At 50.7% G+C, this 15,128-nt stretch overlaps 1 long non-coding RNA gene across 1 annotated transcript; it reads left to right on the top strand.

The window, feature by feature from the left end:
- Window positions 1–12,834: 12,834 nt before the first annotated feature.
- LOC117851488 (uncharacterized) lies at window positions 12,835–14,870 on the top strand. Its single transcript, XR_004639554.2, has 2 exons — window positions 12,835–13,715; window positions 13,841–14,870. It is a non-coding gene; the product is annotated as an uncharacterized lncRNA (long non-coding RNA).
- Window positions 14,871–15,128: the final 258 nt, after the last annotated feature.

The raw sequence follows: 15,128 nt of genomic DNA, 5'->3' as shown, positions 1-15,128 counted from the left end.
GCTACAGGAGCAACCATATATCCTGCTTGGACGGGAGGAGCAACCATATATCCACCTTGGGCTGGAGGATTAACCATGGTCGAAAATTCACCATACGTGCTTGTTGAGAAATCTGGTATGCAATATCAACGCCAACGCTTGCATTATAAGAACCCTGTGTGGGGGAAAAATTGTTAAGAAAATATGTTTGTGCTGCAAACTATGTGCTTCTGGTATATACTTCCATCTGGTCTTAGCCTTGTAGAGCTCTTTCTTATACTAAAACCAATAGTCCTGGCATATGCATTGTACATCTCATATGCATCATCCTCTGATTCGAAAGACATTTCAATGTGGGGCACAATTGCAGATTGATCATGATTACTACCCACCTATAGTACAATGAGATACTAATTAAAATATCAAACTGCAATATTATTGAAAGATATGTCAAGGCTCCATTTTGTTAATTTTGAACTACCTGATCATGAGGGGCCATGGCTTTTGGCATCGCTGAAGCATATATGGTTGAATATTGTGGCATCACCGTCACCATAGGGACTGCGAAAGCACTAGTGACAGACTCAATGGTGGGACTCGATGATGATCTCGATGGTGAAGAACAACGAACTGCAATATCAGCAGGTGCCTTGACAGTGTGGGTCAAAGAAATCATGGCAGTGGTGTTCGTCTCACCCATGGGCAATGATTGCAGAAGTTTCTGGACCATGTTCTCAGAACATGCACTCGACTGTGGACACAACTGAAACCTAGGGCACCGACGAGAAGTTTGGTGGCTCAATCCGTTTCTGATGAAAGGGTGCGGTTGCAAAATACTATATAATGGCTCGCGACAGACTCCGGCTTAAGCCTCATCGCGCAACATAGAAATGGCTTGACAGGGAAGTACAGATGGCTCGAGCAGGCACGCCTACTTCCGGATCAGGGCAGCAGCACACGTGTCAGGATCGTGGGCGGTGTCACACCAGGCGCACGGTGCGGCACCGCCGCATGGAATTTTTTTCCATAATAGAGAGGTGCTCTCTATAACCATTGCGGGTGCTCTTAATCCTTTGATAATTTTGAATTCTATCCACACGTTGCACTCCCTGTCCAGGGACATTCCTCCCGGTGACCCGTTGTTCCCGGTGCCAGATGAGTGTCATGGGGATGAAACTTCTGTCTCATCTAATGAAACTCCCTCTATTAATTACCTTACCAAGTCAGCAATTTTGCTGATGTGGTATTGAATTTAATGCCATACAACTCTCATGAAACTCCCCATTAAGATTGGCCTTACAACACATGCTCCCGAGAAACTGGGAGGCGTGGGGGCGGTGGGTGGGACACTACCTATGGATGTGAAAAATGTTACATCAGAGTTGAGTTCCATGTCATTCCAGCACTGGTAGTGGCAGTCGTTATGTTGCGCCCTGAGCTAGCTAGGCTACTCTCGGTACAACAACCATTGGTGGAAAACCCGCCTTTAGTCTTGGTTGAAGAGGGTCATATCTCTCAAAAATCCAACCGGGACTATATTTTCGAGACTAAAGCCTCCCGCCCCCTAGTCCCGGGTCATTCACCCGGGACTAAAGACCATTTTTAGGTCTGGTATGTGCTTTAATGAATTAGTTATGAATTATTTAAGATTTAAAGGATTTATTTGATTATTTAATTAATTTTTGAAATTCTTTAATTAAGGGGGTGACACGTGTCAACCCCTGGATGTGCCACGTGGTAGCACTAGTGCACGCCACGTGTCTGCAGATGTCATCAGGACGTCAGCGTTGACCAGTCAACGGACAACGTTAACTTGGTCAACGTTGACTGGTCAGCAGTCAATTGGGTCCCACCGGTCAGCTGCCAGTCCGGGTGGATACATCCGACCGTGACAAAGAATTGCTTCAGGTTGGCCTTGGACTCCGTCTCCGGTGCCATTGCAATCACGCTATAGGAAGATCTGAGAATCTCCTATGCGGTGCTCATGAGCCACAAGTGAGCGGGCACCCCCACCAATCCGACCTTGAGGAAAAAATCCATCATGGTCGCACTTGTCCAGTTCTCACGGTGCCAACGCCTAAAGACGATCCGGACTGCTCCTAAAGGGACCTGAGCATTGAGCACCTGCAGCATCACGTTGGCATCCCTGAATAGCACCAAGAATTCCTCCGGATAGTGAGGATGCACCATGAAAGTGCCAAGTTCGACTCTGAAGTGCCCCATGATGTAAGCCTGGACATCGGACGGCGTTAGGTCCAGCCGTGTCCCTTTGACCACAGCGATGAGAGCGCATTCCAACACGACCTCATTGGTGGCTACCTCTACCGTGCGTGGGATGACGCAAAGCTCTACCCGAGGGTGTCGGCACAGCGCACCAAGTGGAGGGGGGAGGTGGCCGCGGCCGGTTCCGGTGCCACCGGGGTGTCCATCCACGCAGGAGAGACCTCCGAGAGCGTGGAGCAGTCCGCCGCCGAGCCTGTTGCCATAGAGCCCGAGGTAGGACAGGCGGCGTGTGGCTCCTTACGACCCTGCTGGTACCCACGTTGTGCCATAGGCGGCGAGGTAGCAGTAGGTGGGGGATGCTACCGTGGCCCCGCTCCCGCTTGCCCGCAGTCGGTAGCCTGTGGCACCTCATGGCCACGCGCAGTGACGAAGTGACCACCTTGCACCGCCCCGCAAACTCTTGGGCGACGATAATCCTCCACTCGGTGACCAATGACATGGCACCTGAAGCACCTGGCCGCGGTTGGACACCGAGCGGCAATGTGGTCGTCCTCGAAGCAATTGTAGCAGAGCCCACAATCTGCAGGGACCTGGCGGCGCGGCCGTGTGTAGGGGGTGGTGGGTGGGGGGAGTGAGGGGGGAGGAGGGAGGAGTTGGACTGTTGATGCTTGCAAAGCCCCGCCACTTTCCAACCATCCTTCATGAACTTGGTGGTCGTCACCGTGCCGCTGTGCCTGGCGTCCCCATGAAGCCCCCGAGGAGCGGCGGCGACGACGGCGGAGGAGCATCGACCTAACCTCCGTGGGCTTGCGGTGAGGGAGGCGAATGCCCGACCCGGCGCAAAGGAGGCAGCGGCAAGGGAGGATCAGTGACCTGGCGTGGCGGCGGCATAGATGCCGCATGTCAGGGCAGTGGTGATGGTGGATGAGCGACCAATCGAGGGGGAGGCTAACGCGGCAGCTAAAAATCAGGGAGCTTGCCGCTAGCCTGCCCTGTCTCCAGCAGGTGGGCCTGCCCACAGAGGAGCGAGGCTGAGGGGAGGGGTCACCGGGGAGAGGGAGCCACGCGCCCGACCCGAGTTAGAGGACCCAGGCAGGAGGCCTGGGACGCAGTCGCCGAGGGATCTACGACGGCCGGCCGCCGGAGAAGCGTCGACGAGGGGGATGGCGTCTGCTCCGGGATCGGCACCTCGGACCTGCGAAGGACGTCACTGAAGGAGGGTGAGGGGTATCTCCCCGCCGACGAAGAGGACGAGGTGGACAATGTAGAGCCCAAAACGGCGAAGACCCGAGCTCCCCCGCCGACGGGATGAAGGGCCCCGCCTCGGAGGAGCCGAGCTCCAGCCCCCGCCGGGCGCCGACCGAGGGGGTCGTGACGGGAGGTGGTGGGGCAGTGGGCGACTCCGGTGGATCCGGATCTAGATCCACCATGGTGGGGGAGGGGGTTTAGCCGAGGAAAGAGGGCTGGGTGTTGGTGGCCGGCGGCACCGTGACGGCCACCGTCGGGAGGTTGTGGACGTTGGGACCGGAGTGGTCACTAGCGACGAGGGTGGGGGCGCCGGAGCGGGGTGGATATTCTGGAACCGCGGCAAATAGGTGACTCGGAAAGCGAAGTTGCCGCCGTCGGCCATTGTTTAAATCACACCTCACCGTGTACTCCCTCCGTCCCTAAATAACTATCGTTTTCGCTTCCCGAGAAACGCCTTTGACTAAATATACATATAAAATATTAATATTTCTGATACAAAATTAATATCATTAGATAGATATTTGAATCTAATTTTTTAATAAATTTATTTGAAGATAAAAATGGTGCATGTATTTTTTACAAATCCAGTTAAACTTGCGGTACAGAAATCAAAAGCGAGGACGGAGGGAGTAGACCAGACGAGGAGTCAGCAGCGTCTCAAATCAGATAGTCAGATTCTCGGCCCGCGCGTGACGTCGTTTGTGGCGCAGGAGGGGACGGACGAAGGGTAAGCAAAAAAACCAATCTTCAAGCATCGGCTCGGGACTTGGCTTGAGCGTGTGGCTTCTGGGCTCCTACTTGCTGCTCGGCGCTCGTCATTTGGGCCAGGCCCAACTACAATACAAATCATAACCTATGTTCTACAATTTGCTGCCTACACAACTACAAACAATATTACACTGAATAATAATAATAATAATAATAATAATAATAATAATAATAATAATAATAATAGAAAACTCTGCTTAAGGGGAGCCTCTGTTTGCTGTGCGCTACACAATGTTTTGTAGTGCGTCTGCTTTTCCTTTTTTGAAAAATTGCGTCTCCTTTTGTCATCCCCAGGAGTGAGGACGGCCGCCGCGGAACCACGAACCAGCCAGACCACCCCTCGCCATTGGCTTCCATCTTAACCGCTGTCACGGCGCAGACCGCGGCCAAGTCGGCGGCTAAGGGGTGTTTGATGCCTGGCTAAATTTTAACCTCTATCACATCGAATGTTTGGACACTAATTAGGAGTATTAAATATAGGCTAATTACAAAACCAATTTCACAACCTCTAGACTAAATCGCGAGACGAATCTATTAAGCTTAATTAGTCCATGATTTGACAATATGGTGCTACAGTAAACATTCACTAATGATGGATTAATTGGGCTTAATAGATTCGTCTCACGATTTAGCCTAGAGGTTATGCAATTAGTTTTGTAATTAGTTCATATTTAATCCTCCTAATTAGCATCCGAATATCCGATATGACGTGGACTAAACTTTAGCTCTAGGGTCAAACAGCCCCAAGAAGGACTCCCTGGCGCAGCAACTGCTGGGCAGGTCGCCTTCTCCTCCTCTTCACCTTCTGCCGCTGATTCCCATCAGCGTCATCTCTTCTGCTCACCTTTTGCTCTGACAGACCTGGCATCCCCATCTCTTTCTCTCCATCTCCCGAGGTTTCTCTGGCTGGCAACATTTCCTGTCGCCGCCGTCCTCCACTGTCTCCCCTCGTACCGTTTCTCCACCTGAATCCTCATATCCATCATCATCACGACGTCACCAGCCATCTCTACCCCACTCATCTTCTACGCAAACACGCTGAAGTGAACCGGGCCCGTGATTCAAGTTCACAGCACTAAGAAGGATGTATGTCAACGACGCACGCGCACATTTATCCCAATTCCCAACTTCCCAACCTGCCTGCAGGCTACAGGAGTGCAGGAGGGCGCGATTATGCATCGCAACCGTGCTGCTGAAGGCAACACTATCGCTTCCGTGAGCACGCAGCCCAAAGACCGCTGCTGGCTCACGACGGCCGCTGGCCCACGACCATGTTGCCACTACCTTCCTCCCCGCATAGTCTCCGGCGACTCCTATCGCCGGCGACCCTCCCCATCCCCATCCACACCGCCCTCCCCCGCGCCGCCGAATTCACCTCCACCACCTACCGCCACCGTAACCCGGCTCTGCTTGGATGCTGGCCGCGACGCCCCCGCCGTCTTGCCACCCCGCCCACAACCCACCGCCGCACCCACCGCCGCACTAACTCGGCTACCTTCCCCGTCTCCTCCACCATCTTCATCTTCGGTAGCTGGATGCACGCCCCCGCCCAGTGCCTAGCCCACCGCCCCCGCCCGGCGGCAGCGGGGCCGCCACCCCGCGCCGCCTCGCAACCCGCCTCCTCTGCCGGACCTCCCTGCCCTCTGCCCCCACCCCCTTTTCTAAGGCTGGCGGCCATTAGACCTCCCCCGGCAAGCTCGAAGCCCCTAATCCCGAAGCCGGCAGTGACCGAAGGAAGAGGAGAAAGCAGCGGGGGAGGGAGATGAGCTCGCTGGCGGGACAGAGGAAGAGGAAGACGAAGAGGAGTGGATGGGTTGCTGACAAGTGGGATCCATGCATATGCGACAAATAGTTATCTGTCGCATATGCGATATATAGTCGTTCTGGTGTAGGATGCAGCATCTCCAAGACGTTCCACAATTTTGGATGACATGATTTAATGCAGGTACGTATTCGATATTCCAATCATGCTATGCCTTTCCAGTCTTCACCTCTTTATGATGTTGCACAGGACCACAAGTTTGAGGGTTTCACAAGATCAAAACAATAGTAGCAATTAATCTTCTACTGGTAGCATAATGGGTAGTATTTTTCAATCGTGCGGTTTGAGGGTTGTCATTCATCCCAAGGTACATCGATCGTTCCAATCTAATTCTGTGTACAGGATCAGATTTTAGCTATGCATGATTAACTTAACTTTTCCGGCCTGACAGAAGTTTTATCCCTTTTTTTCATATAATTGTTGTCACTCTTAGCAAAATGCTCACTGCATTCTCTAGATGCTGCCCTAAAACTATGTTTCTCAATCACACATTACCCTTGATCGTTTCTTTCCGGTTCAATACATTTGACAAGCTGTCAATTAATCCTCCTAAATGTATATAACGTACTTTCAGATGTCTTAATAACTTCAGGCTGTACTATCTATACACAACGTAGTAATAACCTACCGTATCTTTTTTTGCAGGTTGACTTATTCACAATGATTTCTAAACTTCTCACTTTGTGCATGCCTGATGTTGTAGCATCAGTGGAAAGAGCAGAATATTTTTTTTAATGTTAGTTATATTGCTCATGTATCTAGACAGTCCTTGATTCATTCATTGTTCAAATCTCTGCTAGACGGATTCATATCCTCACATAATTAGCTTCAAAATATTAATGTTGTCAGCACATTGATGGTGTAGTTATATGCTCTAGAGAGTTTAAATAAATATGATTCTACAGGGATTTGGGAAGATAGTGCGGGGTACTTGCTGTTTATTATTGTTAGCTGCAAAGTATTGGTTGCTGTCTTTTGCAATGATGCTGTAAAGACCTCTATTCTTGCCCTAAAAATTTCTTTGTTGTTCATCAGTGGAGGCATTTTCCCCCCTATATAGAAAGGTGAAGAGGCACTTGGATTTTTGGCCTGAATTGGCTTTTTGTGAAATGGTTGAGGGCTGAGAACGAACCAGCCATTCCTGAAGAAGGAATTGGACATTCTTTCCTCAGGATTTGCACATTCGGTTGGCTCCAGGTAGACACGACAGAAAGACTAATATATGTTTGATCATGGCTTCCTATGGCAGTCCATATACATAGCCTAAGGTATTATTTTCTATACGTATAGTTTACCAATCCAGTAAGCAATCACTATGATGGATAAGTACTGAGATCGATGTTTAGTACTGGTCTCTGCTTAAGAAATTTGCTCAGGAGAAGTAGGTATAATCGAAGCTCAGGAGAAGTAGGTAATCGCGGCCATAATAAATTTGTTGAACAGAAGAGCTAAGCTGCAATCAATGAATATAGTTATGTCGTTTCCGTATATCCGGTTCACCATATATGTACATCAACCTGTGGACAGTTACTAACTTACTATAACCATCAGTACACATGCAGTAAAGCAGTAATTTCTTTCAAAAAAAAAGATGTATATCAGTAATGATCAATTCCGCTCTCATCAACGGGCACAGTGGAGCGTGCCTCCCTATCTAGTTGTATACGCACGAGGAGGAGAGGCCCTTTCGTTTTGGGGGCTTGGGGCACTTGCACAACTCGACTCCCCGAAACTCTTCTCTTCCCTCCTCCTCGATCGTAACTACCTTACCAAGCTAGCAAAATTACTGATTGAAAAACTTTTATGAAGACTAATCTTGTCAATTCTTTACTAGCATCAAATAAAGTAACACTAGCCTACAACTGGTTCCTGGGCGAAGGACTGGAGGAGATCCGGGTGCGAAAAGGTGGTGCGAAGCGAAGGCCATTTCTTTAACCTCAAATTGATGATGCCATGATGGGAGCTGATAACTGAAGAAGCTGCCGAACAGGCGTCGTCAATCAATGGCCCAAGAAGGAGCTCGATCCTTGAAGACAAACCTTTTATTGTGGTTCTTACGTCTGTCCTCGGAGTTGTAAAGGGAACCTAAGAGGGAGTGCTTTTATCCTGGTTTGGACGTTCTTCTGCTTTGCTTAGGATTGGGGCTATGTCCCTATAACTCTGAATAAGGTCACGGTAGGTGCCAGAACTACTGCTATGCCAGTATACCTGGAACTTGCAGGTTACTGATTTTTCGAAAAAGATAGAAGGAAGAAACTGGCAGGTTACTGTGTCGGCCTCTCTGACATTTTGAGGATGACCGGGTCCATTTGTTACATTCGGGTTTAAATCCAAATGTCGAACTCACGGGTCACGCGATTGACGAGGAACAGGTTGTCTAAGGAAAGTTGCTCGAGCCAGGCAACCAGCTACTGAATCGGAGCCAGGCAACTCTGCGGTACGCGAGGCAGTAGAAACCACCGGCTCCTCCGAAGGACGGAGGAGTCAGCAGGGTTTGTTTTGTCGCTGCGTTGTTTCGTCGCGCACGACGCCGCAGCGGAACAACTACGCCGCGTTGGAGCAGGATGAACATTGAACGTAGAAATCGAACATTGGACGCGGGGCCTGTTGTCCAGAACTCAAAGTGAGGATCTAAATTTGCCGTGTGCGCTGGTGCATCAGAAGAATTCATGCTCGAAGTGCTCTGGTGCGCCATGGAATTTCTGTAGCGCTCAAGAACTACCTGACATACATTTGTTGTACAATTGTGCAGCCAAAGTATGTAGTCTTCTTTAGTCTTCGAAAGCTTACCTAGAAGACAGCAAGAATGCAATATAATGCCGGCCATCAGTAGAGCGAGGCCTCTTCATGTCTGAATCATGCCGGCAATTAGTAGAGGTAGGTCGTCCCTTCGTGGTAGTATAATGACTGCTATAAGTAGCTACAAGTATCCTAATGCCTCCCATGCCCAATTGATGAACAAGTGCTTTTGCGTCACTGTTGGAAAATAATCTTATGGCCGTGGTGGGGAGATGATCTACTGTATTCAAATGGCTCTCTAGGCTGAGGGTATTCTATTTATGCACCTCGAGAAGGTGCTGAAAGACCGACTTACCCCTGTAGATTGGGTCCTTTCTTGGGCCATTTATTGTACGATTATTTTATGGTAGGGGACGAAGAAAGCAAGAGCTCGAGAAGATGAACAGCGAACTGTATTGATCATATGCATTACATATGTATACACATTCAGGAGAGCCTGAGAGCCTAACTGCTAGAGCTATTCCTACGGGTGATGGACGTGGAGCGAGCGGATGGCGTGCGTCGTGCGTGGCAAGCGCAGCTCGCCCGACGCAGTGCCGTTGGTCTATGGGTTAGGATACTCGCTAAACCCCCCACACCCCCACCACGACGTCTGGCTTGATGACGGCGAGGCTGTCTCGGAAATCGTTGAACAGCGAGGTTGGCAATCCTTTTGTGAGAATGTCTGCAAATTGCTGAGCGCTTGGCACATGTAGAACTCGCAGCTCGCCGAGCGCGACCTTCTCTCTGACGAAGTGGACGTCCAGCTCAATGTGTTTCGTCCGCTTGTGGTGGACGGGATTCTTGGACATGTACACCGACAAGATGTTGTCACAGTATGTGATGGTCGCGGACGGTACGTCGCAGTGGAGCTCGCCGAGGAGGTGTCGAAGCCAAGTACATTCGGCAACGGCATTCGCAACAGCCCGGTACTCCGCCTCGGCACTAGAGCGAGACACCGTTGGTTGTCGTTTTGAGGACCACGAAACTCGCTTTTAAAAACCACGAAACCAGCGAGTCGCCGATGAACACACAGAACCCGGACGTGGAACGCCACGTGTCTGGGCATCCGGCCCAGTCGGCGTCGGAGTACGCCGTGAGGGAAGGTGTCGAGGACGCGCGGAGCTTGAGGCCCAAGGTCGTCGTGCCCTTGACGTAGCGAACTCGTTTGAGCATGGTGGAGTGGCAGTCGCGCGGCGCATGCATGTGCAAACACAGCTGCTGTACAGCGTACGCAATGTCTGGCCGGGTAATGGTCAGATACTGCAGTGCGCCGGCCATGCTTCTGTAGAACGACGCGTCGTGGAGAGGTTTGCCGTCAGTGCTAGATATCTTGGGCTTCGTATCTGCCGGCGTTGCGACGGGCTTGCAGTTGCACATTCCGGCGCGCTCCAGGAGCTCAATGGCGTAGTGCCTCTGTGAGAGGAAGAACCCGGAGCTGTCGCGGAGGACGTTGATGCCGAGGAAGTAGTGGACTGGCCCCATGTCCTTGATCGCGAACGCGGTCTTGAGCTGGCCGACGATGTGCTGGAGAAGAGTGGATGTCGAGGCAGTCAACACCATATCGTCGACGTATAGGAGCAAGTAGGCTGTGTCGACACTATCGCGGAACACGAACAGAGACGAGTCGGAACGCGTCTGCTTGAAGCCAATCTGTGTGATGAAGTTGGTGAAGCTCGTGAACCACGCCCGTGGAGCTTGGCGTAGGCCGTAGAGGGATCTGGAGAGCAGACACACGGCGTCCGGTTGCTCCGGATCCACGAACCCCGTCGGCTGCCGGCAGTACACACTACGGGAAAGCTAAAAATTGTCGAGTGTATTTTTTTTGCCGAGTATTTTTTTGCGAGCACTCGGCAAACAAGCTCTTTACCGAGTGCCAAGCCAAAAACACTCGGCAAAAAAAAACACTCAGCAAATCGGGGCTTTGCCGAGTGTCAAATAAAAAACACTCGGCAAAGCCCCCTCTTTGCCGAGTGTCAAAAAAACACTCGGCAAAGAGGGGGGTTTGCCGAGTGTCAAAAAAAACACTCGGCAAATAGGGGGGTTTGCCTAGTGTTTTTTTGACACTCGGCAAAAAAATATTTTTTTTCTCTTTTCACCATGAAATTTTTTCTACTCCCCACATACAACATGTGGTACTCCATGTTAAAATTTGGTATATTTTTGGATTTATTTGCTGTATTTATTTAATTAATTGCATTTCAAGAAAATTTTTGGTATAAGTCAAATTTGAACTGCAAGTGATTCAAATTATGGAACAAAATGAGTAGAAAAATGATATTCATGTTATTCGGCCCAATTTGAGACCTGACCCATGAAATGACAAGAAATTTCGAACATCTTGTTCAGGAAACACGACCACGAACGTGTGGCAGTGGTATTTTTAAATTATAAAAAAAACAAGCAAAGTCTGAAAATCATGAGATTTGTCATGATGTGATGATATCATAGGTGGAGGCTGTGGAAAAAAATTGAGAATGTTTTGCACATTTCGTCACGTACGATGTTTACAAACCGAAGCATTTCAGAAGAAGAATAGTAACGTTGAGAAGGATTGCATAAGATTTGGAGTCAAAATGACGGTCGAGTTTTGATTTGACTACAAAACTTTTTGTATAGTCAATAGAGAATATATATTATTTCATGTAAATTTTTGACATTTTTTAAAACAGTTAGATATTTTTTAAATTTTTTTTAAAATATCTTTGCCGAGTGTCCTAGGTTAGACACTCGGCAAACAACCGTTCACCGAGTGTCACCCTAGGACACTCGGCGAACTTTTTTTTTCCAACCGCGCACAAGGCCTTATCCCAACCGGCCAGCCTTATCCCCTCGATCTCCTCCACCAGTACCACTCCCTCACCTCTTCCTCTCTCCCCCCCGCCCGCCGCCCCCCGGCCCGGCGCCCCCCGCCCCGCCGCCCCCAACCCCGCCGCCCGGCGCCCGGTCCCCGACCCCGCCGCCGCCCGGCCCCCGGCCCCGCCGCCCCCTTCTTCCCCTCCAGATCCGGCCTCTCCTTCCCCGGCTTCCTCCCCTCCGGCCGGATCCGCGCCCCCTTCTTCCCCTCCAGCGCGGATCCGGCGGCCCCCACCTCTCTCCCCTCCGGATCTGGCGCGTGGTGGCGAGCGGCAGCGGCATGGTGGCGGGCGGCAGCGGGCGTGGCGGCCGGTGGCGGCGTGGTGGCCGTGGTCGCGGTGTTTCTGTTTTTTTTATTTTTTTCGAAAATGTTTGCCGAGTGCTTTTTGACACTCGGCAAATCATTTGCCGAGTGCTCGAGGTTCGACACTCGGCAACTCCACGTTTGCCGTAGGAAAGTTCGCCGAGTGCCGTTCGCCGAGTGTTACACTCGGCGAACTCTTTGCCGAGAGTTTTTCGGCCTTTGCCGAGTGCCTGAGGCACTCGGCAACCTTCCTGTTTCCGGTTGTGAGACCTGTTCGTCCAGGTGTCCGTGAAGGAAGGCGTTGGGCACAGTCCGGATTGTGGCCGGTTTCACCACTGGCGTGAACGTCGCGCCGAAGTCGACTCCAGGTCGCTGATTGAACCCGCGCACCACCCAACGAGCCTTGTAGCACTCGAGGCTCCCGTCTGGATTGTGCTTGTGCTTGAAGACCCACTTGCCGGTGATGATCCAAGCGCCGCCTGGTCGTGGAGCGAGCCACCAAGTGCGGTTCGCGAGCAAGGCATTGTACTCGGCACACATGGCGGCAAGCCAATTTGGGTCCTTCATGGCCGCTCGAACGGAAGATGGAATCGGGGAGGATGCGGATGGAGTCGCCGAGAGTGCGTACTTGGGGTTCGGTTTGAACACCCCGGCACACGCGCACGTCGTCATCGGATGACGATTCTCGTCGGAGGTCGTCGCCAAGGTTGTGGACGTCGTCGTGTGTACCGGTGGCGGCGCAGACGATGCTGCCGGCGCGGACGGCGCTTGTGTCGTGGGTGACATTGGCGGTGCGGGTGACGCTGGTGTCGGTTCCGGCGGCGTGGGCGACGTGGGCGTCGCAGGTGATGCAGGAGGCGTAGGCGACACGGGCGTCGCGGATGAAGCGGGTGTTAGCGCAGCGGGTGCGGATGGTGCGGACCCCGATGATGTAGGTAGCGACGTTGGTGTCGTGGTGGATGCAGGCGATGTCGGAAAAAAATTACGTGCAGTCAGGCTGCAGATCGGGCGTCCTGCAGTCCGTCCCCTGATGCGCTCCGCCTGGGATCGGACGGAGGCACCCTCGCTCGGCTCCTCCGTGCTCGGCTTGCAGGCACGCTTGGGTCAGCTCGGCTCGCAGGCGTCCAGGCTCAAAAAGGATCCCCTTCTGCGCCGCCAACCGCCGCCGACCCACCAGCTCCCATCCCCTTCTTCGCCGATAACCTCACCACCTCCGCGCTTCGTTCCGACGACCTTCTGGACTCCCGCGGTTGCCGTCCACCGCAGCTGAATCTACCGCCGCCGCCACCGGATTCCGTCTCGGCCGTGGCCATGCCCCGGTCTGCCACCGAATCCCGTCCGTCCTCGAATTCTACCCCTGTGCCCGTCCCTGCCTTGGTCGCCCTCCTGTTCCTCTGCCCCGCCGGCCGTCCGCTGATTCAGTCCCTGCCATTGCCGTCCGCTCGAAGATGAAGATGAGCTGCTCCTGTGTGGAGGACGGGCGAGATCAGATTGTACCATCTGTATTGACGAGCAGCCTGATTTTGATGGTGAGGGGAGCTACGATGGGCGTGGCTGTTCTGGCAATGGAGGATTGAATGATGACAGTGATCAGTTTGCCATGGTGTATGAGAAGGATTGGGAGATGGAGAGGGTGCTCGAGTAGCAGGCTGAGCTAATTGGGCAGTATGAGGCTGAAGAAAATGCTCAGATGGAGTGGGAGAAGAAATTGAGCGAGAGTCCACACATTCAACAACGGTACACATTGTCCTTTTCAGATATGATGCACTTCCTATTTAGTTGTTATTGCATTTGACTGAATAAAAAATAAAATGATCTAATATTTCCATATTGTGCACTTATTTCTGCTCTCCAATCTCCAGGATAATGTTAACTTAAACAACAAGCTAAATCAGACTGAAAAATGCTAGCTGGAGGATGGAAACTGCTCAGATTGTGGATAAAGAAATGGTTTGTGAACATGCAAGATCAAGTGAGGATTATCACAATCCCTCTGAATTTCTACCAAAGGGATCTGTTTCAGAATTGCCCCCAAATGTAGCCAAAGATAGTGTTACTGAGCAGCGTAAAGCTGATGGGTCTGATCATGATTTTGTAGTGGGCACTATGATAGTTGCCTCAAGCCATGGTGAATTGCAGGTTAGGAAGAATATGCTTACAACTAAGAGCTATCTTGAAGGAAGTGGTAATAATCTTGGGAAATCAGTTCTCCCTCCACAAGCAAGCTGTGATAGCATCCTAAATGCAAGATATGACAGAGGTCAAGGAGATGTAGCATCCTAAATGCAAGATATGACAGAGGTCAAGGAGATGTAGCATCCTAAATGCAAGATATGACGGAGGTCAAGGAGATGAAAATTCTGACAGTGGTTCAGAATGGGGAGTGGTTCTTTTCTCCCTGAATGTTTGAGGTAAAGTGATGTGCTAACTACTTCTTTTCTTTTGCCAGGTGGTTGTTGACACAGTAGCTGGCAAAAAGATCACGTTTGCTGAAATACAAGACTAATAAATCAAGCACTGAAGGTTGCACTGCTCTGTGTCTCGAACAATCCAAAGAGCCGTCCACCAATGAGGGCTGTGGTGAAGATGCTGCTGGAAGCCAAGGAAGAGAACAAGCGGATGCTGAAGCTGGCACCTCCGGACATCTAACTTGAAGCAACCCCGTATGAAGAATAATGAATAAAAGATGTGTTGGCTCTTCTTGGATAATGTACTCCATATCAATTGGCATCATATCTAGTTCTGATAGCAGCTAGCTAGTTCTGAAACATCACCAAAGCTTGTAACTGTTCTAGCCTTTTGCTCCGAATGAAAAGTGATGGTTGCTATCAATCTGTCATGTGGCAAAGATTTGGTGTTCATAATTTGCTAAATGAAAACCACATTCCTGAATGAACTCTCTTGCACCTATCCTTGGATGTGAAAAGGCACAGATTTCATCCAATTAGTGTATCTTAATTATCTTGTCAAACAAGAAAGGATGCGGTCTATAAAATTAAACTGCCAACACTGAAAGGCTCGGTTGCAGCCATATTCTCCAACAATATAAATGAGTTACATGTCATATATAGATAACAAATATATCATATATAGATGACAAATATATGGTCCCAACACAGTACAAATGAAAATAAAATTCTGTGTAACACA

This window comes from Setaria viridis, chromosome 4, assembly GCF_005286985.2.
Source record: "Setaria viridis chromosome 4, Setaria_viridis_v4.0, whole genome shotgun sequence".
NCBI classification, from domain to species: domain Eukaryota; kingdom Viridiplantae; phylum Streptophyta; class Magnoliopsida; order Poales; family Poaceae; genus Setaria; species Setaria viridis.
Note: the sequence above shows the minus strand (reverse complement) of the source record. Positions and strands in the feature narration are given on the sequence as shown.